The 20,684-nt window shown below is 46.6% G+C and overlaps 1 protein-coding gene across 1 annotated transcript in view; it reads left to right on the plus strand.

The window, feature by feature from the left end:
* The window catches only part of TMEM245 (transmembrane protein 245), a 533,540-nt gene that overhangs the window by 45,630 nt on the left and 467,226 nt on the right, over positions 1-20,684 (plus strand). The window lies entirely within an intron of this gene.

Raw genomic sequence — 20,684 nt, forward strand, 5'->3', positions numbered from 1 at the left:
CCACTCCACGCACACCGCAGCCAAGCATCACTCCACGCACACCGTGAGCCAAGCGCCATTCCATGCACACCGCCATCACTTTTTTCTTTCTAACAACAAAGAAACCACTAACTAATTATAATTAAGTACAAAACTACAAACTCAAAAATTCTAACTAAATACATGACAGTAATGCCAACTGTGAAACTGAACATATGAAAATCTAAAACAGGCAGTTTACGCTCACGGTATTTCCTTGAATTTTCTTTTTGGTGTGGTAACTCCTGAAACAGTCGGCCACACACAACCCAGGCTTTGAAGGGCAACGGGGCAGCACATCAGAGTCTCCTTCTGGATACCTCTTTGGGCACAGACTCTACATTTCTTAGCTGGAAAGTCTTTTTGGGAGTGGGAGGAATCTGATCAGGAAAGTGGCGATCTTTCAATCTATCAACAAAGAGAGGGATCGGGAGAATTAAAGGTCCAGTGTACGTACTCCCAATGCGAATAATTGACACAAAAAGGTACACTGTTCCTAACTCTAGGGGGACAATTAAAGTTTCAGGAGCAAGAACCCTCACACACCCAAATGAGTGTCATGCTTCATCATCGGGAAGCTCCTCGTCAGACCGGCTGGTGCAATATCTGACGGGCTCCCCTTTCGGGGGCTCTTTGCCGGAGATCTTTTTAAGTGTCACAGGTGGCTGCCGTTAAGTTCACAGAGGTCAGACACTCATTATGGCAGGAGAGTGAAAGAATTTAAGATTGATTAGAAACCCCTAAACAAATCTTAGTTTACTGGTTATTCGAAAAAAGGGGTAACGATCAAGATTAAAAACATACAAAAGTGGAAAAAGAGGATAATGCTCAACCACTTTGGAAAAGCCTGGAGTACTGGGAAATATCACCTAACCCCAGAGGTGTGGTCAACATGTTTCGCTAATGCTTCATCAGGACCTTCATTAAACTAGACTTCTCCTGGCTATGTACAAAAGGAAAAAAAGGGGAAAAAAATAAAAAAATAAAAATAAAAAAAGGATGACACTGTCTCACTTATATGTGTAAATAGGTAGCAGTCACTTACATCAGTGTAAACTGTCTCGTCAAGGATCTGAATCAAAAAAGGTCGCCCTAGAAAATGAGAAATACAGTAAAGGCTAAAAAACACAGTTAAATGACCATCACACTCCAGGTGAATATGTGCTTAAAGTGATGTTAAACATATAGAAAACCTCTGCTTACCATCCCTCTTCGTGTGGGGGGCCCCTTGGGGAGTAACACGATCCGGCCTATTGCTTCTAATGGAAGTTACAAATCATTAGAAAAATATATATAGTGTGTGCCTTATGGAGGGGTCGAGGTATGTAGTAAGCTACCCCCTACGACAAAAGGTACAAATGCAGGCAGTCATCATAATAGTACAACACTGTTTGTAATTAATAGAACCAACGTTATACTTGCAGTATAAACTAGTCTGTCCCACATCAATAAATAGAGGGCAAAAAAGTGTATTTTTGCAATATGGGTTACTCATTGTCTTTGTGCAGTGTCTAATCAAAGGGCTAAATCCATAATATGTGATCCTGGTTCAGCGCGTTCATTCGATCGGTACTAGGTAAAGTCAAATCTTGGCGAGGACATGTCTCTCGCAGTCAAGACGGGGAAGGAGTCTCCGACCTGCATAAGTATACGGTAAAGGATTTTTGTCACTTACTTGTAGCAAGGCGTCCTCGTATGGAGTCACCTACCCATCGCGTACTGGCCCCGGAATACGAATGTCGGGGAGGACGCGAGGTATTTAAAATGCGGCGCGGGAGCTAATTGCTACCGCGTCGCGTCAGGGCTTCATCTTGAAAAGTGAAAGTGGACTTGGAGGAAAGAAACATAAGTGTTTTGCTGAAGGCCGGAACCCCCGATATTTTCGTAGCGGCCATTTTGCAAAGGGTTCGTCTGTAAGTCAATGATCGGAGTAGCAGGTAAAAACTGGTCTCATTGCTCCCGCTAGTTGCGAAGCGGCCATCTTGAAGAAGGTTAATATGCAAATCAATAATGGAGAAGACGAGTCAGGAATAGACTTATTATGAGATACAGTTCCTAAGACTACGTCAATCTTCGAAATTAGAATGTTGTCAAATGATGGAGAAATAAAAGAAAGGGAAAATCGATAGACCGACCCGGAAATAAACCAACTTTCGTTATATTACATAGGTTTTTTGAGCCATGGGATATAGACAGTAGAGAAAAGTCGTCACTACTATGTCTATTAGCCTAGAACGATCAAGGATGAGACCCTGATTAAGGAACCACAAAAAAGCAAAAGCAGACTAGTGGAAAATGGAATATTATCCAATCAAGGTATGGCAATAATCTCATGGAAAGAGTTTACCGAGATAGGGACACTTAAGGGATGTCATCGTTCAAACCACTAGTATCCGTGTGTAATTTAAACACCCATCGTTGTTCAAGTCTGAATAATGATTGCGAGGAATCATTAGTCAAGTTAGGGGATTCCAAAATGACCCAACGTAGGTCATCTGGTCTGTGTGGTGTCTCCAAAAAATGGGCACATAGTTTTGTAGTTATACACCCACATCTTATGTTGCTCCTGTGTTCATTAATTCGTATCTTAACGGCTCTAGATGTCATTCCGGTATAACGGAGACCGCACGGACATGTGATCATGTAGACACAATTCTTGGTATTACAATTAGTATGTTTTGTCAGGTTCCATCGGCCAATGGGAACCAAATCCAGTGTCTTAGTATGGTATGTCAGGGAGCAAACATTACATTGTCCACAAGGATAGTGTCCTGACACTGGGGGGAGATTCCATAATGTTGATTGAGTCTTAATGATGTTTTTAGGACGGGTGTGTACTATCAAGTCCTTGATGTTCTGGGACCGTTTGAATGCAAAAAGGGGTCTAGGAATTGTACAGCCACTGCTGCCGAGTATTGACCATCTTTTCAGGATCAGACTCTTGATCTTATTGGATAGAGGGGTGAAGGTCGTTACGCATGTCAACAAATTGTTACTATCCCTAGTATTGGATGCGAGTAATGCTTCACGGTTATTATTCCTCGCTCTTTTCCGGGCTCGATTAACAACATCCGGAGGATAGTTACGTGCTATCAATTTAGTTTGAAGATCATCAGCCTGTGTCTTGTATGCGTTGGTTGAGCTACAATTTCGTCTTAATCTCAAGAATTGGCCAAAGGGTAGGTTATTGCGTAACGATTTAGGATGGTGACTGTTGTAGGAGGCTGGACTGGCTTGTAGTGAGTACCAAGGGGTACTTGCACCTTGCACCAGGCCCAGTTATCCCTTATTAGTGTATAGGGTGTCTAGCAGCTTAGGCTGATAGTTAATGGTAGCTTAGCAGAGCAGCTCAGGCTGAACTAGGAGACGTGTGAAGCTACTACAGTACCACTTAGTGTCATATGCACAATATCATAAGAAAACACAATACACAGTTATACTAAAAATAAAGGTACTTTATTTTTATGACAATATGCCAAAGTATCTTAGAGTGTACCCTCAGTGAGAGGATAGGAAATATACACAAGATATATATACACAATAGCAAAAATATGCAGTATAGTCTTAGAAAACAGTGCAAACAATGTATAGTTACAATAGGATGCAATGGGGAAACATAGGGATAGGGGCAACACAAACCATATACTCCAAAAGTGGAATTTGAACCACGAATGGACCCCAAACCTATGTGACCTTGTAGAGGGTCGCTGGGACTATTAGAAAATAGTGAGAGTTAGAAAAATAACCCTCCCCAAGACCCTGAAAAGTGAGTGCAAAGTGCACCAAAGTTCCCCTAAGGACAAAATAGTCGTGTTAGAGGAAAAATGCAAGGAAAACACAAATCAGCAATGCAACAACGATGGATTCCTGACTGAGGGTACCTGTGGAACAAGGGGACCAAGTCCAAAAGTCACAAGCAGCTCGGAGATGGGCAGATGCCCAAGAAATGCCAGCGGTTGGTGCAAAGAAGCTCTTACTAGGCTGAAGAACTGTGAATACTGCAGGAACGACAAGGGCTAGAGACTTCCCCTTTGGAGGATGGATCCCCCACGCCTTGGAGAGTCGTGCAGAAGTGTTTTCCCGCCGGATGGATGCCAACAAGCCTTGCTACACGCAAATCGTGCGTTTGGCGTTTTTGGACGCTGCTGGGGCCCAGGAGGGACCAGGAGGTCGCAAATTGGACCTGCAGAGAGAGGGGACGTCGAGCAAGACAAAGAGCCCTCACTGAAGCAGGTAGCACCCGGAGAAGTGCCAGAAACAGGCACTACGAGGATGCGTGAAACGGTGCTCGCCGAAGTTGCACAAAGGAGTCCCACGTCGCCGGAGACCAACTTAGAAAGTCGTGCAATGCAGGTTAGAGTGCCGTGGACCCAGGCTTGGCTGTGCACGAAGGATTTCCGCCGGAAGTGCACAGGGGCCGGAGTAGCTTGCAAAGTCGCGGTTCCCAGCAATGCAGCCCAGCGAGGTGAGGCAAGGACTTACCTCCACCAAACTTGGGCTGAAGAGTCACTGGACTGTGGGGGTCACTTGGACGGTGTCGCTGGATTCGAGGGACCTCGCTCGTCGTGCTGAGAGGAGACCCAAGGGACCGGTAATGCAGCTTTTTGGTGCCTGCGGTTGCAGGGGGAAGATTCCGTCGACCCACGGGAGATTTCTTCGGAGCTTCTGGTGCAGAGAGGAGGCAGACTACCCCCACAGCATGCACAAGCAGGAAAACAGTCGAGAAGGCGGAAGGATCAGCGTTACAGAGTTGCAGTAGTCGTCTTTGCTACTATGTTGCAGGTTTGCAGGCTTCCAGCGCGGTCAGCGGTCGATTCCTTATCAGAAGGTGAAGAGGGAGATGCAGAGGAACTCGGCTGAGCTCATGCATTCGTTATCTAAAGTTTCCCCAGAGACAGAGACCCTAAATAGCCAGAAAAGAGGGTTTGGCTACCTAGGAGAGAGGAAAGGCTACTAACACCTGAAGGAGCCTATCAGCAGGAGTCTCTGACGTCACCTGGTGGCACTGGCCACTCAGAGCAGTCCAGTGTGCCAGCAGCACCTCTGTTTCCAAGATGGCAGAGGTCTGGAGCACACTGGAGGAGCTCTGGACACCTCCCAGGGGAGGTGCAGGTCAGGGGAGTGGTCACTCCCCTTTCCTTTGTCCAGTTTCGCGCCAGAGCAGGGGCTAAGGGGTCCCTGAACCGGTGTAGACTGGCTTATGCAGAATTGGGCACATCTGTGCCCAACAAAGCATTTCCAGAGGCTGGGGGAGGCTACTCCTCCCCTGCCTTCACACCATTTTCCAAAGGGAGAGGGTGTCACACCCTCTCTCAGAGGAAGTTCTTTGTTCTGCCATCCTGGGCCAGGCCTGGCTGGACCCCAGGAGGGCAGCTGCCTGTCTGAGGGGTTGGCAGCAGCAGCAGCTGCAGAGAAACCCTAGGAAGGGCAGTCTGGAAGTACCAGGGTCTGTGCTACAGACCACTGGGATCATGGAATTGTACCAACAATGCCAGGATGGCATAGAGGGGGCAATTCCATGATCATAGACATGTTACATGGCCATATTCGGAGTTACCATGGTGAAGCTACATATAGGTAGTGACCTATATGTAGTGCACGCGTGTAATGGTGTCCCCGCACTCACAAAGTTCAGTGAATTGGCTCTGAACAATGTGGGGGCACCTTGGCTAGTGCCAGGGTGCCCTCACACTAAGTAACTTTGCACCTAACCTTTACCAGGTAAAGGTTAGACATATAGGTGACTTATAAGTTACTTAAGTGCAGTGTAAAATGGCTGTGAAATAACGTGGACGTTATTTCACTCAGGCTGCAGTGGCAGGCCTGTGTAAGAATTGTCAGAGCTCCCTATGGGTGGCAAAAGAAATGCTGCAGCCCATAGGGATCTCCTGGAACCCCAATACCCTGGGTACCTCAGTACCATATACTAGGGAATTATAAGGGTGTTCCAGTAAGCCAATGTAAATTGGTAAAAATAGTCACTAGCCTGTCAGTGACAATTTAGAAAGCAATGAGAGAGCATAACCACTGAGGTTCTGATTAGCAGAGCCTCAGTGAGACAGTTAGTCACTACACAGGTAACACATTCAGGCACACTTATGAGCACTGGGGCCCTGGGTTACCAGGGTCCCAGTGACACATACAACTAAAACAACATATATACAGTGAAGAATGGGGGTAACATGCCAGGCAAGATGGTACTTTCCTAAACAACCCCCCCCCCCAAATGAAGGACAATAAGACTAGCCATGACCTGATGAGTCTTCATTGTCTAAGTGAAAATATCTGGAGAGTCCATCTGCATTGGAGTGGCTACTCCCAGGTCTATGTTCCACTGTATAGTCCATTCCCTGTAGGGATATGGACCACCTCAACAATTTAGGGTTTTCACCTTTCATTTGTTTTAGCCAAAGTAGAGGTTTGTGGTCTGTCTGAACAATGAAGTGAGTGCCAAACAGGTATGGCCTCAACTTCTTCAGAGCCCAGACCACAGCAAAGGCCTCCCTCTCAATGGCAGACCAACGCTTTTCTCTAGGGGTCAACCTCCTACTAATAAAAGCAACAGGTTGATCCTGGCCCTCAGAATTAAGTTGTGATAGGACTGCCCCTACTCCTAATTCAGATGCATCAGTCTGGACATAGAATTTTTTAGAGTAACAAGGGCTTTTCAGGACAGGTGCAGAGCACATGGCCTGCTTCAGCTCCTCAAAAACTTTCTGACAGCTTGCTGTCCATAATACCTTTTTAGGCATTTTCTTGGATGTGAGGTCATTAAGAGGGGCTGCAATGGAGCCATAGTTCTTAATGAACCTCCTGTAATACCCAGTGAGGCCTAGGAAGGCTCTCACCTGAGTCTGAGTGGTAGGGGGAACCCAATCAATAATAGTTTGGATTTTCCCCTGAAGTGGTGCAATCTGTTCCCCACCAACAAGGTGTCCCAGATAAACCACCTTACCCTGCCCTATCTGGCACTTTGAAGCCTTGATAGCGAGGCCTGCTTTTTGCAGGGCCTCCAAAACTTTCCATAGGTGGACCAGGTGATCATCCCAGCTGGAGCTAAATACAGCTATATCATCCAAATATGCTGCACTGAAAGCTTCCAGCCCTTGCAGGACTGTGTTCACCAACCTCTGAAAAGTGGCAGGTGCATTTTTCAAACCAAAAGGCATTACAGTAAACTGGTAATGTCCTCCAATGGTAGAAAATGCAGTCTTAGGTTTAGCATCTTCTGACAATTTGATCTGCCAATACCCTGCAGTCAAATCAAAAGTGCTTAGATACTTGGCAGATGCCAGTGTATCTATGAGCTCATCTGCCCTGGGTATAGGGTGAGCATCAGTTTTGGTTACCAAGTTGAGACCTCTATAGTCTACACAAAACCTCATTTCCTTCTTTCCATCTTTAGAATTGGGTTTTGGTACCAGTACCACAGGAGAAGCCCATGGACTGTCAGAGTGCTCAACTACTCCTAGTTCCAACATTTTCTGAACTTCTTGCTTTATGCAGTCCCTGACATGGTCAGGCTGCCTATAGATCTTACTTTTGACAGGTAAACTGTCTCCAGTATCTATAGTGTGCTCACACCAAGAAGTGGTGCCTGGCACAATGGAGAAGAGTTCTGAAAATTGTCCTAGGAGATTTATGCAATTATCTTTCTGCTCAGCAGTAAGACAATCAGCCAAAACTACACCTTCCACAAGAGCATCTTGTTCTGTGGAAGAGAAGAGATCAGGTAGAGGATCACTGTCTTCTTCCTGTCCCTCATCTGTTGCCATGAGCAGGGTGAGATCAGCCCTGTCATAGTAGGGTTTCAGGCGGTTGACATGGAGCACCCTAAGGGGACTCCTGGCAGTGCCTAAGTCAACCAAGTAGGTGACTTCACCCTTCTTTTCAACAATTGTGTGGAGTCCACTCCATTTATCTTGGAGTGCTCTTGGGGCCACAGGCTCCAAGACCCACACTTTCTGCCCTGGTTGGTACTGAACCAAAACAGCCTTCTGATCATGCCATTGCTTCTGGACCTCTTGGCTGGCCTGAAGGTTTTTACTGGCCTTTTTCATGCACTCAGCCATCCTTGATCTGAGGCCAAGTACATAATCCACAATATCCTGTTTAGGAGCTTTTAAAGGTTGTTCCCAACCCTCCTTTACAAGTGTGAGTGGACCCCTAACAGGGTGTCCAAAAAGAAGTTCAAAGGGGCTGAAGCCCACTCCTTTCTGGGGTACCTCCCTGTAGGCAAAAAGGAGGCATGGTAGAAGGATATCCCATCTCCTGCGGAGTTTTTCAGGGAGTCCCATAATCATGCCTTTGAGAGTTTTATTAAATCTCTCCACCAGTCCATTTGTTTGTGGATGATAGGGTGTTGTGAACTTGTAAGTTACACCACACTCCTTCCACATGGCCTTTAAGTATGCAGACATGAAATTGCTTCCCCTGTCTGATACTACTTCCTTTGGGAAGCCCACTCTGGAAAATATTCCCAGGAGGGCCTTTGCCACTGCAGGAGCTGTAGTGGTCCTTAAAGGAATAGCTTCAGGGTATCTTGTGGCATGGTCCACTACCACCAAGATAAACCTATTGCCTGAAGCAGTAGGAGGGTCAAGGGGGCCAACTATGTCAACCCCTACCCTTTCAAAGGGAACCCCAACCACAGGCAGTGGGATAAGGGGTGCCTTTGGAGTGCCACCTGTCTTGCCACTGGCTTGACAGGTTTCACAGGACTTACAAAATTATTTTGTGTCCTCAGACATCCTAGGCCAATGAAACAATGGTACCAATCTGTCCCAAGTTTTCATTTGACCCAGGTGCCCAGCTAAGGGAATGTCATGTGCCAGTGTTAGGAGGAACTTTCTGTACTCCTGAGGAATCACTAATCTCCTGGCAGCTCCAGGTTTAGGATCCCTATGCTGAGTGTACAAGAGGTTGTCCTCCCAGTAAACTCTGTGTGAGTCACTGACATCCCCATTAGCCTGTTTGACAGCTTGCTGTCTGAGACCCTCTAATGTGGGACAGGTTTGCTGTGCCACACTCAGCTCCTCTCTGGCAGGCCCCCCTTCACCCAAAAGCTCAGCAGTGTCTGCTTCCAGCTCCTCTGGTGTAGGTTCTGCACAGGGAGGGAATTCTTCTTCCTCAGAAGTTGAATCCACTGTAGAGGGAGGGATAGTAGGAAGTGGGTTGCTTCTACTAACCCTAGCTTTAGGGAGCACTTGGTCCATTGTTCCAGGATCCAAGCTTCCCTGTCCTTTTTGCTTTTTGGCCTGAGCCCTTGTCAAAGCAAAAATATGCCCTGGGATGCCCAGCATTGCTGCATGGGCCTCCAACTCCACATCTGACCAAGCTGATGTCTCCAAATCATTCCCTAATAGACAGTCTACAGGTAAATCTGAAGCTACCACAACTTTCTTTGGACCAGATACCCCCCCCCAGTTGAGATTTACAACAGCCATGGGGTGGCTTTGTGTTATGTTGTGAGCATCGGTTACTTGGTACTGGTGTCCAAGTATGTGTTGTTCAGGGTGCACCAGTTTCTCAATCACCATTGTGACACTGGCACCTGTGTCCCTGTAGGCCTGGACCTCAACACCATTTATTAGGGTTAGTTGCTTGTACTTCTCCAAGTTATGGGGGCAAGCAACCAAAGTGGCTAAGTCAATAGCCCCTTCAGAGACTAAAGTAGCCTCTGTGGTCTCCCTAATTAGACCAACCCCAACTAAATTACCAAAAGTGAGCCCAGCTACTCCCTTGGATTGGCTATTAGTAGGTTTGCTCCCACCACCACTGCTATTAGTAGGGACACTAGGTGTAGCAGTAGGGGTTGTAGTGGTAGGAGCTGTGGTGCCTTTCTTTGGACAACTGGGATCTGTTGTCCAATGGCCTTTTATCTTACATAAATAGCACCATGGTTTCTTTTCCTTGTTCTGATTAAAGGAGGATTTGGACCCACCACCCCCACCAGAGTGTTTTTGTGGGCCTGATGAAGACTCATTTTTAGATTTGTCCCCACCCTTGTCAGAAGACTTACCATCCTTCTTTTTGTTGCCATCTTTGTCACCCCCTGTACGAACTTTTCTGTTCACTCTTGTTCTGACCCATTTGTCTGCCTTCTTTCCCAATTCTTGGGGAGAGGTCAGATCTGAGTCCACCAAGTACTGGTGCAACAAATCAGACACACAATTATTAAGAATATGCTCTCTCAGGATCAAGTTATACAGGCTGTCATAATCAGTAACTTTACTGCCATGTAACCACCCCTCCAAGGCCTTCACTGCCTGGTCAATGAAATCAACCCAGTCTTGTGAAGACTCCTTTTTGGTCTCTCTGAACTTTATCCTGTACTGTTCAGTGGTTAAGCCATAACCATCCAGGAGTGCATTCTTAAAAACTTGGAAATTATTAGCATCATTTTCTTTTACAGTAAGGAGCCTATCCCTACCTTTTCCAGTAAATGATAGCCATAGGATAGCAGCCCACTGCTTTTGAGGGACATCCTGTACAGCACAGGCCCTCTCAAGTGCAGCAAACCACTTGTTAATGTCATCCCCCTCCTTATAAGGGGGAACTATCTTGTGCAGATTCCTGGAATCATGCTCTTTTGCAGGATGACTATGGGGAATACTGCTGCTGCCACCATGGGTTTCTAAACCCAACCTCTGTCTTTCCCTCTCTACTTCTAAAGACTGTCTATCCAAATCCAGCTGTTGCTTCTTGAGCTTCAGTCTGGTTTGTTCCACTCTCAATCTATTGAGCTCCCTTTCTAACAATCTGTCATCAGGGTGGGTGGGAGGGACATTTCTAGATACAGAGGTATGATGGGAATGAACAGAAGGAGACCTGTCCCTTACAGAGGGCACCCTAACAGCTTGGCTACCAGTATAATGTGAGAGCACACCATTAGTATGGTGTGATTCAACCTCTGTACCAACTATGCTAGACTGTCTAGTAATGGGCAGGCTGAGAAGTTTCTTTCCTGAACCTTTTCCTGGGGGAGTCCCTGGATCAGATTGAGAACCATTAGCTACTTTTTCTACAGATTGGGCACTTATGGCCTTATCCTGTACTCTAAGCATATTAATTAACAGTTCTAAAGAAGGATTCTTCCCTACACTCAAACCTCTCTCTATGCAGAGACTCCTTGCTCCTTTCCAGCTAAGGTGATCATATGCAAGTTTGGACAGTTCAACATTTTTTCCTGTGCCAGACATTTTTTAGAGAGAGTTAAAGTGATAGACAAAGAGAAAAAAGTTTTCAGAACTTTTTGGAAAGACAGAAAAAAACTTTTTAAACTTTTAAGAACTTTTTGAAAGTTTAGAAGTACTTTTCAGCACTTAGAAAAGAGTGAAAAGAGGAAATGCAAAACTTTTTGGCTATGTGTATATACACTGACCTTGTTTTGTATATTTTTCTCTTATGAAAAGTACAATGACAAGAGTGGTAAGTAGTCTCAAGCACTTATCCCACCACTGCACAACCAATTTAGGAGGCTGGACTGGCTTGTAGTGAGTACCAAGGGGTACTTGCACCTTGCACCAGGCCCAGTTATCCCTTATTAGTGTATAGGGTGTCTAGCAGCTTAGGCTGATAGATAATGGTAGCTTAGCAGAGCAGCTCAGGCTGAACTAGGAGACGTGTGAAGCTACTACAGTACCACTTAGTGTCATATGCACAATATCATAAGAAAACACAATACACAGTTATACTAAAAATAAAGGTACTTTATTTTTATGACAATATGCCAAAGTATCTTAGAGTGTACCCTCAGTGAGAGGATAGGAAATATACACAAGATATATATACACAATAGCAAAAATATGCAGTATAGTCTTAGAAAACAGTGCAAACAATGTATAGTTACAATAGGATGCAATGGGGAAACATAGGGATAGGGGCAACACAAACCATATACTCCAAAAGTGGAATGTGAACCACGAATGGACCCCAAACCTATGTGACCTTGTAGAGGGTCGCTGGGACTATTAGAAAATAGTGAGAGTTAGAAAAATAACCCTCCCCAAGACCCTGAAAAGTGAGTGCAAAGTGCACCAAAGTTCCCCTAAGGACAAAATAGTCGTGTTAGAGGAAAAATGCAAGGAAAACACAAATCAGCAATGCAACAACGATGGATTCCTGACTGAGGGTACCTGTGGAACAAGGGGACCAAGTCCAAAAGTCACAAGCAGCTCGGAGATAGGCAGATGCCCAAGAAATGCCAGCGGTTGGTGCAAAGAAGCTCTTACTAGGCTGAAGAACTGTGAATACTGCAGGAACGACAAGGGCTAGAGACTTCCCCTTTGGAGGATGGATCCCCCACGCCTTGGAGAGTCGTGCAGAAGTGTTTTCCCGCCGGATGGACGCCAACAAGCCTTGCTACACGCAAATCGTGCGTTTGGCGTTTTTGGACGCTGCTGGGGCCCAGGAGGGACCAGGAGGTCGCAAATTGGACCTGCAGAGAGAGGGGACGTCGAGCAAGACAAAGAGCCCTCACTGAAGCAGGTAGCACCCGGAGAAGTGTCAGAAACAGGCACTACGAGGATGCGTGAAACGGTGCTCGCCGAAGTTGCACAAAGGAGTCCCACGTCGCCGGAGACCAACTTAGAAAGTCGTGCAATGCAGGTTAGAGTGCCGTGGACCCAGGCTTGGCTGTGCACGAAGGATTTCCGCCGGAAGTGCACAGGGGCCGGAGTAGCTTGCAAAGTCGCGGTTCCCAGCAATGCAGCCCAGCGAGGTGAGGCAAGGACTTACCTCCACCAAACTTGGGCTGAAGAGTCACTGGACTGTGGGGGTCACTTGGACGGTGTCGCTGGATTCGAGGGACCTCGCTCGTCGTGCTGAGAGGAGACCCAAGGGACCGGTAATGCAGCTTTTTGGTGCCTGCGGTTGCAGGGGGAAGATTCCGTCGACCCACGGGAGATTTCTTCGGAGCTTCTGGTGCAGAGAGGAGGCAGACTACCCCCACAGCATGCACAAGCAGGAAAACAGTCGAGAAGGCGGCAGGATCAGCGTTACAGAGTTGCAGTAGTCGTCTTTGCTACTATGTTGCAGGTTTGCAGGCTTCCAGCGCGGTCAGCGGTCGATTCCTTATCAGAAGGTGAAGAGGGAGATGCAGAGGAACTCGGCTGAGCTCATGCATTCGTTATCTAAAGTTTCCCCAGAGACAGAGACCCTAAATAGCCAGAAAAGAGGGTTTGGCTACCTAGGAGAGAGGAAAGGCTACTAACACCTGAAGGAGCCTATCAGCAGGAGTCTCTGACGTCACCTGGTGGCACTGGCCACTCAGAGCAGTCCAGTGTGCCAGCAGCACCTCTGTTTCCAAGATGGCAGAGGTCTGGAGCACACTGGAGGAGCTCTGGACACCTCCCAGGGGAGGTGCAGGTCAGGGGAGTGGTCACTCCCCTTTCCTTTGTCCAGTTTCGCGCCAGAGCAGGGGCTAAGGGGTCCCTGAACCGGTGTAGACTGGCTTATGCAGAATTGGGCACATCTGTGCCCAACAAAGCATTTCCAGAGGCTGGGGGAGGCTACTCCTCCCCTGCCTTCACACCATTTTCCAAAGGGAGAGGGTGTCACACCCTCTCTCAGAGGAAGTTCTTTGTTCTGCCATCCTGGGCCAGGCCTGGCTGGACCCCAGGAGGGCAGCTGCCTGTCTGAGGGGTTGGCAGCAGCAGCAGCTGCAGAGAAACCCCAGGAAGGGCAGTCTGGCAGTACCAGGGTCTGTGCTACAGACCACTGGGATCATGGAATTGTACCAACAATGCCAGGATGGCATAGAGGGGGCAATTCCATGATCATAGACATGTTACATGGCCATATTCGGAGTTACCATGGTGAAGCTACATATAGGTAGTGACCTATATGTAGTGCACGCGTGTAATGGTGTCCCCGCACTCACAAAGTTCAGTGAATTGGCTCTGAACAATGTGGGGGCACCTTGGCTAGTGCCAGGGTGCCCTCACACTAAGTAACTTTGCACCTAACCTTTACCAGGTAAAGGTTAGACATATAGGTGACTTATAAGTTACTTAAGTGCAGTGTAAAATGGCTGTGAAATAACGTGGACGTTATTTCACTCAGGCTGCAGTGGCAGGCCTGTGTAAGAATTGTCAGAGCTCCCTATGGGTGGCAAAAGAAATGCTGCAGCCCATAGGGATCTCCTGGAACCCCAATACCCTGGGTACCTCAGTACCATATACTAGGGAATTATAAGGGTGTTCCAGTAAGCCAATGTAAATTGGTAAAAATAGTCACTAGCCTGTCAGTGACAATTTAGAAAGCAATGAGAGAGCATAACCACTGAGGTTCTGATTAGCAGAGCCTCAGTGAGACAGTTAGTCACTACACAGGTAACACATTCAGGCACACTTATGAGCACTGGGGCCCTGGGTTACCAGGGTCCCAGTGACACATACAACTAAAACAACATATATACTGTGAAGAATGGGGGTAACATGCCAGGCAAGATGGTACTTTCCTACAACTGTCATATGTCAAGAGACTATTCCGGTCCGTCAGTTTATGGTATGTACTAGTAGATAGTTTGCCATTCTGGATAGTGATCAGTAAATCCAAAAAACTGATCTCATTAGTTGACATTGTGGATGTAAATTTCAAGAAGGGATTAAGGGTATTAACCCAGTCTGTGAAGGTTGAGGCAGTCTCAAGAGAACCATGCCATACTACCAGAATATCGTCGATATAACGACGCCATAATTTGATGTTGGCAAAAAATGGATTGGTAGATGGCAGGATGAATTGTTTCTCGAAGTTGTACATATACAGGCATGCTAAACTAGGAGCAAAAGTACTCCCCATGCAGGTCCCCCTTATCTGATGGTAAAAATCGTTTTCAAACTGGAAGAAGTTCTCAGTCATTGCCAAGTTAGCACATTGCATAATAAAGGAGACAGGTGACGTGAGGTTCTCACTATTTTCTAGGAGTGTTGTTTCCACTACCTGTAGAGTAGCATCCTGTGGTATGTTTGTGTATAATGCCTCAACGTCCAACGTAATCAGACCGTGGACATAAACTGTCTCATTGATCAAATCGATCAAATTCAATACGTCCTTAGTATCCTGTAGATAGGTAGAGGATTTTTTGACCAATGGTTGCAAAAAATGATCGCAAAAAACAGACAGAGGTTCTAATAAAGACCCTATGCCTGACACAATCGGTCGCCCTGGCGGTGGTAAGGTGTCTTTGTGAATCTTGGGGAGGCAATAAAAGTATGGGACTTTAGGATGGAGTGTGTCCAGAAAGGCCGCCTCCTTTGGAGAAATCCAAGCATTATTGTTTGCTTCAAGAATCATTGACTTAATCTGAGATTGTAATCTAGGGGTAGGGTCTCGAGTGATCTTAGCGTAGTAGGTATCATCACTTAGCAGTCGTAGACACTCATGTCGGTAGTCTACGGTATTCATTATTACAATAGCCCCTCCCTTGTCAGCCTGTTTAATGACAATGGTTGTGTCTTCATCCAGAGTCCTTAAAGCTTTCCTTTCAATTATAGGGATATTAATGAAAGGGCGTTTCGGGTGTATCGTGGCTAGGTCGGTTAAGACCGCTTTTTCAAAGGCTAACACCTCACAAGGAATGGTTGTTGGTGGTGGAGTAAAAATCGATTTTGGCCTAAGTCCTGAATCCCTCTGAGTACTGTCAGATGGTTTATCTGAAAAGTAAATTTGTAATCTGATCTTACGAAAAAATTGTGAGAGTTCACAGTTAAGCCTGAAAAAGTCTTCAGTCGGTGTGGGGACAAAGCCCAGACCTCGATTGAGTACCCTGGTTTCGATCTCAGAGAGTTGTCTAGTAGAAAGATTCACTACTAGGTTCTCGGAGGTTGGTTCTTGCCCTGGCTTCTGGTGATCATCTGGGGTTCTTCCATGGCCCATTGAACACGTCTGCCTCTGCCTCTTCTTCTGCCTCTCCCTCTGCCCCGGCCTCTGCCTAAAAAAGGCACGTATGGCATAAAGGGGCGTGGTTGGTAGAAGGGATAAGGTGGCTGCCAGGGTACATGTTGATTGACAGGAAAAGGGGAGTAATTATAAAATGGTGGAGTGGATGAATTCTCATCCGTACTCCATCCATCCGAGGATGAACTGTTGCTAATTTTACGTGATTTTTTGTAGGAGGATTGAGAATCGTCTGATGAACGAGACTGCCCATCTATCTCAAAATCCTCTAGGGTGTAGGGATAGACTTTTTCCCGGCTGAATCTGGTAATATCTTTTTCGAGTTTGGTAATCTTTTGATTAGTCAAAAAGACTTTGGTCTCGTTTAATTCTGTATTGATCTCAGCTAGCCGAGTCTTGAATGCAGCCAGAGTCACGGTGGTTCTCAATGTACCTTCTAAGGAGTTAATCTGGATAGTGATGGTGTCTGCCAACCGTCTGGAAGTATTGATGATGAGTACTAGCCAGTCTCTGGTGCATTTCCAAGCTATCTGTGCCCAGTCTTTCCTGAATGCGAGGTCTTGTAGGAAGATCCTGGGTATATTGGACACTAAAAGGCCATTGGGAGCGATGTTAGCCCTCAGGTCATTATAGTCCCGTGCATGACGGTTTTGATGAGGTCACTCTTTTTCCACTTTTGTATGTTTTTAATCTTGATCGTTACCCCTTTTTTCGAATAACCAGTAAACTAAGATTTGTTTAGGGGTTTCTAATCAATCTTAAATTCTTTCACTCTCCTGCCATAATGAGTGTCTGACCTCTGTGAACTTAACGGCAGCCACCTGTGACACTTAAAAAGATCTCCGGCAAAGAGCCCCCGAAAGGGGAGCCCGTCAGATATTGCACCAGCCGGTCTGACGAGGAGCTTCCCGATGATGAAGCATGACACTCATTTGGGTGTGTGAGGGCTCTTGCTCCTGAAACTTTAATTGTCCCCCTAGAGTTAGGATCTTTCAATCTAGCCACATCCTCCACCACTGCTACTCTAGGAACTCTTGCATGATCTACCACAACAAGGCTCTTTATTACTGACTCCTGAAATTTAACAAATTTCATCCTTGACTCAGGGGAACAATCCTTGTACACAATAAAAGCATTAAAAGTTGCTATATTAAGCAAATGAATCGCCAACTTTGTATACCAAACGTAAGACTTACGAACAGCAGTGTAAGGTTCAAACCTCTGATCTACTCTATCAACAGTACCCATGTGCTTATTGTAGTGTATAATGCCCACAGGTTTGCGCACTTCAGCAACTTGACCCCAAACAGCCACAGGTGAAGTACTCTCATCATGGATGGTAGTTAGCATGTAGACATCCCTCCTGTCTGCAGGTTTCAGAGCTAGCTGCTCATCATTCAGCAAGGCACTGCACTGTCCCCACTCAAGTTTTTTTTACAGACAAGTTCCCTTGGATAGCCTTTCGGTTAGAGCGGATTGTGCACAAAGCGACAGTGTACACTCTGAACAATTCCTTGAACAACTGCACTCCAGTATAGAAGTTATCTACATACAAATGGTGACCTTTGTTAAACAGTTGTCTACCAAGTTTCCCGGAATTTTCTCACTAATTCCAAAAGTAGGTGGACAACCAGAGGTAGGGGTCAATACTTGAATCCCTACCAGTGTAGACGAGGATATTATAAACATATCCTGTACTACTTTCAGACGACATATACAATTTAAATCCATACCGTGCCCTTTTGCTAAGAATGTACTGCCTAAAAACCAAATGACCCTTGAACGGGACCAAAAACTCGTCCACACTTTTTTCTTTGCCTGGAACATACAGCTCTGAAAACCGATCTACAAAGTGATCAAGGATAGGCCTAATCTTAAAAAGACAGTCATATTCAGGGTGATCGCGCAGCAAGGCTAAAGCATTGTCATGAAAATGCAACATCCGAAGAAAACGCAAATACCAATTTTAAGTCATGGTTGCACGAAAATATAGCCGTTGCCATCAAGGGACTAGTAGACCAATAAGAAGTCAGGGACGGCTTCCTTGTCAACCCCATGAAATAAGTTAAACCCAATAACTTTTTCATCTCTTCCAGATTTATGGGAATCCACTATGGTAGCTGTAGACTCAGGCCTAAATCTCGCTTCATTGTCCCTCAAATACTACTCTGCATACAAATTAGTCTGCCCAACAATCTCTTCCAAAAATACATTGTCCATGAACAACTCAAAGAAATTGACAGTCTAAAATCTTTCCATATTCACTCTACATTCTGGGAGACCAGGAAAGGCAGGCAACTGTGGCTGCTCCATGTTTGGGGCAACCCAGGTGTCAAGTCTTCCAGTGGGAAACCTTTCAGCCCCAGGCTGCTGCACTATTGGCACATCAGTGTTCTCCTCTAAAATAGGCCCTTCATCTGCACTGAGAGTGGCTTCCTCATCTGAAGATTCCTCTCAGACAGAAAACTCATTGCCAGAATCTCTCACTTACTCCTCTATCTCAGATGCAGAGTCAGTCTCATAATCATGGTCAGAAGACAGCTCAAAAAGCATGCCAACAACCTGCTGAGCGGTCACTCTGCGGCTAGCCATGATCCTATCAAAGAAGTGTAACTTGACAAATGTGCCAACAACAACCTGCACTGTCTAAAATAAATAATAAACAAGGTGTAGTTTTATCACAAAGAGTTATGTACTAAAAAACTATACCACTTACTTGCCTGAAGCTAGACTCACCAGAACTACTCTGCACAGACACAGCAATCACCAATGATATCCCACTGAAAAGAAAAAAGAAAAGCAAATTAGACATAAGACAACACAAATATCATTGTGTACAAATCTAAGGACAATTTCACACACAATCATGTATTTAGTATACCAACTACAAACATGTCATTGATGCGTGGCAACAATTCGGAGTAAATTGTTTTTACTTGCCTAAAACATGCAACTATGCAAACCGCAGGTCAACCACTGCCAAAACAGCAAAGAGCCACAACAAAGGAAGCAAAAGCTTTGAACTAGAACACAAATGAGAAATTATTTGTTCATAATCACAAATGCAAACACTTCACCAGTTGACAAACACCCCGCCGCCAAACATTTACAAATTTTCCCTGGTGTCCAGTGGTCTCTGCCCCCCCCTTGGGGGCAGATGGGCCTAAAAAAACTAGGCCGATCTGCCCCTAAGGGGGGCATAAATGGCAACCAGTACTGTGCTGAATCCCTTGCCCAAAGTTCCGCCCCCCCCCCCCCAAAAAAAAGAAGAATCCCTGGCACCTTAGTAGCTTCTGCCCCCCTTGGGCAGATGGGCCCAAAAGGAAAAAAGCAGATCTGGCCCCAAGGGGGGGGGGGGGGGGGTGGTATGCAGAACTGCCCAACAGTGCTTTTCCCCCATTGGGGGGGCAACCCTTGCCAAAGGGAGCGTCCCCCAACACAAAGAAAATAAAATTCCCTGGCATCCTGGTGGCTTCTGCACCCCTTGGGGGCAGAGGGGCCTAAACAAAAGTAGGTCGATCTGCCCGAGGGGGGCAGAAATGACATAAAATATACTGCCCCCTTTGGGGGGTGACCCTTGCCCAAGGGGACGCCTTCCCCCACACAAAACACACACACACACACAAGATCCCTGGTGCTAAGTGGATTCTGCCACCCTTGGGGGCAGATGGACCTAAAAAAAAAAATAGGCTGCTCTGCCCCCAAGGGGGGTGGGGGGGGGGCAGAACTGCGCAATAGTGCTTTGCCCTCTTTGGGGGGGGGTTTGACCCTTGCCCAAGGGGCCGCCCAACCCACACAAAAACAATCCCTGGCATCTTGGTGGCTTCTGTGTGCAGCCGGGCCTAAAACAAAATGGCCCATCTGTCCCCAAGGGGGGCAGAAATGGCATGAAATATATTGCCCCCTTTGGGGTGGCGACCCTTGCCTAAAGGGCCTCCCCCACCACACAAAACACACACACACACAAGATCCCTGGTGCTAAGTGGATTCTGCCCCCCTTGGGGGCAGATGGGCCTAACACAAAATAGGCCGATCTGCCCCCAAGGGGGTAGAAGGGCCCAAAAGTGCTTTGTCCCCTTTGTGGGACGACCCTTGCCCAAGGGGCCACCTTCCCCCTCACAAAACACACACACACACACAAGATCCCTGGTGCTAAGTAGATTCTGCCTCCCTTGCGGGCAGATGGACCTAAAAAAAAAAAAAATAGGCCGCTCTGTCTTCAAGGTGGGGGGGGGCAGAGTTGCCCAATAGTGCTTGCCCTCTTTGGTGGGGGGTGACCCTTGCCCAAGGGGCCGCCCAACCCACACAAAAACAATCCCTGGCATCTTGGTGGCTTTTGGGGGTAGATGGGCCTAAAAGAAATTGACCCATCTGTCCCAAGGGAGGCAGAAATGGCATGAGATATATTGCCCCCTTTGGGGGGCGACCTTTGCCTAATGGGCCTCCCCACCACACAAAACACACACACACACACAAGTGTATTCTGCCCCCCTCCCAAAAGTGCTTTGCCCCCGTTTGTGGGGCGAACCTTGCCCTATGGGCTGCCCTCCCCACTCAAAAGACACACATAATAACAGTCCCCGGTGTTGCAGTGGCTCCTGCCCCCTTGGGGGCAGATTGGTCTAAAAGTAGGGGGCAGAAATGGCAAAAAACATCATGCCCCCTTAGGGGAGCGACCCTTACGTAAGGAGCCACTCCCCGACACATAAAACATACATAAATAAAACCAAATCTCTGGTGCCTAGTGGGCATTCCTGCTGCCTGAT

The sequence above is a fragment of the Pleurodeles waltl genome, chromosome 2_2 (assembly GCF_031143425.1).
Source record: "Pleurodeles waltl isolate 20211129_DDA chromosome 2_2, aPleWal1.hap1.20221129, whole genome shotgun sequence".
Classification (NCBI taxonomy): Eukaryota; Metazoa; Chordata; class Amphibia; order Caudata; family Salamandridae; genus Pleurodeles; species Pleurodeles waltl.